Consider the following 4737-nt stretch of genomic DNA (forward strand, 5'->3'; position numbering starts at 1 on the left):
CTTAGTCGCGTCGGACCTTCTTGAGGCCACGAAGTATGCTTCGTTGTGGGTGACTAAGGATTCTCATCGAATCAAGGACAACAAGATATTTTGGATCTTGATGGATATGAACATGCACATGGTCATCAACCGCAAGCCATATTTTTCACCTACTGTCTCTGATAAAATGCAGTCGTACGCAGAATTCAATGTCGACTTCCACCACATATCCATAAGGGAATAGAAGGATCCTGAGAAGAAGTGGCATGACTTGCCCTACTTGGTGACGAACGATGTGATTCAAGTGGTCATTGACAGCTAACCGGCAGAGTTGCATACTGCCTCAAACTTGACTGTGCTATCTAGCAAGACAGCCACACAATGGAAGAAGGAAGAAGTCAAGCTCAAGATGGAGCAGTTGGTTGAGAAAAGGAGAAAGGAGGCTGAGGATAAGGCTAAGGCAAACCGTGTTTCCATGCAGGAGATAGGTGGGCAGATAGGAGGAGAGGAGTGCGACTCTGACAAAGAGAAGTCACCCTCCCTAAAGGAAGAGGAAGAAGAGGAAGATTAGATAGAGCAGGGAGGAGCAAACCCATAGACACCTCCATTCTGTATCAAGCATCCAAGGGGATAAGAAAAATTAGGGTTGTGGAAGAGGTCCAAGGCCAGCAAGATGTCCGTGGACCTCGTCACCCCCACAGAGGGGGATGTGAATGACATTGGAGATACAGTGCAGGATGCCACCGTGGAACTGCTACAGTAGTTTGAGCAGTAGCAACAACAGGCGTTGGGCGCCATTCAGGCGAATCTGCAAGAGTTGTTGATTCGGGAATCATAGATCAGTGTGGCATCCGCTAGTTTAACCATTAGTACTTTAAAAGCTATCAGGATGCTATCCGCTAGGGACTTCTAGGCCATCATGCCACTAGATGGAGCACTGACAATAGAGATCGAAGCTAACAGACCCACTGTTAGTGCACTCAAGGGAGTAAGGTTGAACTTGCCAGTGCTTCCTAGTGAGGCCCTCCACCTTCTACAGGATGGGGTGATCGCGGAACTGAGGGCCCGGGAGCAGTAGGCTTTCTAGGTCATCAGCAAGAAGAACATTAAAAATGCACAGATGGTCATACAACGAGATTCCGCCATCGCCGCTAAAAATGACGTGACTGATAAGAACAAGTCCATAGTCTATGTCATGGAGGAAGCATGTCAAATGGTCTTGGAGTTGGCCATTCTTGAGGATAAGCTGGTAGATGTGCACGTTCGTAAACTCACTACGGGGGCACACGATGCCCGCACAAAGTTGGCAAAGGTTCAACTAGAGCTGAAACTCCAAATTGTAGAGTTGCAATTGAAGGTCGAGCCTTCGACTCCGCTAGAAGTTAAGGAGCAGTGTGCGACTGCTATAAAAAAGGCAATAATGACAATAGAAAGTGCGTAGCGGACTGCAAAACACTTTTTGAATAGTCATTCGAAGTATTAACCAGCCTACAAGAAGACCCTACTATGCAGAGGCTAGAAACAGAGGCACGTGAGCTACAGCAGCACTACGACAAGGTGAAAGGGACAACGCATACTATCGCTCTTAAATAGAGACTAGCAAAGCTGTAGGAGGCCAAGGCATTTGAAGGAACAGGTATATGCAACTCAACACAAAGAGGTAGTGCTGAAGTTGAGCTTGAAGCCCTCGTTGGACGAGGCCTACTTGATCACGACCTCCATTGAAGGAAAGCTAGATAGTTTGCAAGAGACTCTGAAGAAGTTTTAGGGTGACAGTGTAGGGCCATTGACAGAGCAGTTGGTCGAGGAGATAAGGCACGCGGCTGCGCAATGCACCACCAAGGTAGCAGTCATACAAGTTGAGCTGGGGACTCTTCGCACCAAGATCTTTGCGCCCGCAGAGTGACTCGAGGGTGAGTCACCATGTTTGTGTTGAGGGTATCTTGGGAATGGGTTCCCCTAAGAGTCAGTTTTGGGGCTAAAAGCTTAGTCTCTACATTTTGTGGTCGCGGAGCTTGAATATGTCAATAGTCCTAAAGGGTTGTCTTCCCTTGGTTTGTAAAGTTTAATGTTAGCTATAAAAATCTACCCATGATCCATGGACCATGGGATTGTATAAAAAGGGAGTCTTAGAAGAGTCTAAGGCAGTTAAGTAGAAGTAAGAAAGAAGAGTTTATGGGTAATAAGTTCTATGTTCTCTCAGGTCTTAGCGTAGGGAGAGCCTTTGCAGCTGAGTGCGTAGAGGCCTGGGGTGTAAGTCCGCAACTGAGTGCATGGATCCCTGCAGGTGTGTGTGCAAGATGGATAGAGTCTGTACTAAACTTGAGATATCAATAAAGAGAAGTATTATGCAAATCATTGTGTATCTTGTCTCTATTTAATGCATTATATTACATTATATTACGATCTCGGTTTACATTAGAATACTTATTTGATGCGCGAATGTATTTGATTATATCTGTTAATTGAATGCAGGCAAGAGTATAGGTTTACACGATGATAACTGTGAATGCATGGTAGAGTAGTTAACACTTAAGATAACCTAGGAACTTATGCACTATCGTAGACATAGAGGCGCGTAGGTTCCTCCACCTTTGGTTAGGGCTGCACGAAGATCAGTCGGATACCTGACTAAAGGAAAGAAGAGAAGGAACATCGATAAGCCCTAAAGGCTTATCGATCCACACAAAGGCAATATCGAGAAGTCTAGATCGACATTATGACTATCTGAGGGAGCGAAAACTTGGTTCCTGCATCCCCCCATACTACCTCGGGTGAGAGTTCGGTCTCCGCTCCTCGGGTTGATGCCGAAAGGGCAAGTAGTGTAGGGATTTGCTTGGCCGACTGACGTTGAACCTGGGTTAAGGCCCATCAAGCCAACATTCATTATACCCCAAGATATAAAATTCTTCATTATTCCCTAAGATATCTAAATCTTCATTTAGATCAAAATTACGATCCTCTTTATCAAATGATAAAACTTGAGATGTAGTAGACCATCGAAAGAACTTTTCAATAGAAAGTTGATTCCTTTTTTTGGAGACACTTTTTGATATATAATACCTATGTAATAAAAATAAATAAATTAGATGTATATGAATTTTAATTCATTAATTTAAAGCATATTATGAAATTAATCTTACATGAACTTAATAAGTTAACAAAAAATTCTATGATTAAGCAAAGGTGTCAATCTCACAACTTTTTAAAATCTCATAGTTTTTTTAATGGTTTTTCAAAATCTCATAATTGAATAATAGTTATTTATATTTAATTGGTAAGCCTATGGGACATTGGTGTGGAAAAATAGCCAATTAAGAGAGAAATTAGGCCATGAGGGAATGTTAAAAAATCAGAATAAAGATTCTATGTGAGTATGTATGTATAGTTTTATTAATGAATTGAATTTCTCATTATGGGATTGTCTCTACATCATTGGGTATCATTGGGTTTCAGCTACGTGAAGTTCTGGCACTAGTAGTAGTTCAAGTATATATGTATAAGCCTAAACTAATGATAGATTAAGGGTAAAAAAATAAAACTTGTGAGGATATTTTAGACAATTAGAGTTTGCATAAGAAACCCATATTCTGTACATTGATCTCTATAGACGAGTAGACAACATATTACTATGTAACAAACAAAGTAATATTGAATTCACTATTTAAGAATTCAAGGGAACAAGAGGCCATATCTCATGATTCAAATGGAGGTCGAGACACCAGGATTGAGATAATGAAGAAGTTTGTATTGAGCATAAACTTGTTGAGGATCTGTGTAAACCAAATCAAGGGTTAGTGATTGAGTATGATAGCAAAGTGATTTTGTTTTACCAAATAAAGTTCAAGATTGATCGAAGAAGAAAGGAATAAATCAGGTATTTCTGGTGGTCAAATGAATGAGAATCACCAATGAAGATCATTGGAGGATCGTGGTTGATCTAGAATAGTGGGAGAAAGTGAAGAGGAATTGGTAAGGATGATACTGCTCTTCTTTGAGCAAATTTGGAAATTTATTTTGCTAATTGAATGTGATGCAAGAGCATCATAAAACCTTTATTCCATACAATTTTTAGGATATGTAATTTCTAGAAGACCAGGTTAGTTGAGTGATGAGGTGTTTTTTTTAAATAAATGGCTTATTATAGAAATGTAGCTCCAATTATCCTGATATTGAGAGCTAATTATTAGTTAGGATTTATTTTCTATCTGTTTTAGAGTCAGATCCTATTATTATGGATCTAACCGAAATATTGTTGTAACAAATTGTGGCCACATTAATAAAAAGGAAGAGAGGGCGCATAGGTAGGGGGCAACATCTCTGATTATTGGTTTGATATTAATATGTGAGTTTTGGTTTTGATATTTTTTTAGAGTTCATTTTGCAGCAGAGGCCAAGCTTCAAAAGCGACCGAGAAATCAACGAGGATGTTTGGAAGTACGTAGGTGATTGACTGACCTAGTCACTATATGAAAATCCCATTGATCAAGTCAAAGGACTGAGCTTGGCTTTCAAAACCACATCATCAGCGTTATCGAAGACCAGTTGGCAAGTTATTGTTAGAGTAATCAATATTTAAGATTAAACTCGGTGGTGATAACTGGAATTTAGAGATTTAATTTTGCAGAGATGGCACTATCGAAATTTGATGATCCAAAGTACAACTCGGCGTTGAGGGATACCTCCATGATTCAACACACAGTTTAATGAAATTCTATTCCTCCGTTCTGTAAGTGGAAGACGGTTCCATGAACAACG

This window comes from Pinus tabuliformis, chromosome 3_1 (assembly GCF_031772625.1).
Source record: "Pinus tabuliformis cultivar Carrire ecotype Pingquan chromosome 3_1, CPIR1, whole genome shotgun sequence".
Lineage (NCBI taxonomy): Eukaryota > Viridiplantae > Streptophyta > Pinopsida > Pinales > Pinaceae > Pinus > Pinus tabuliformis.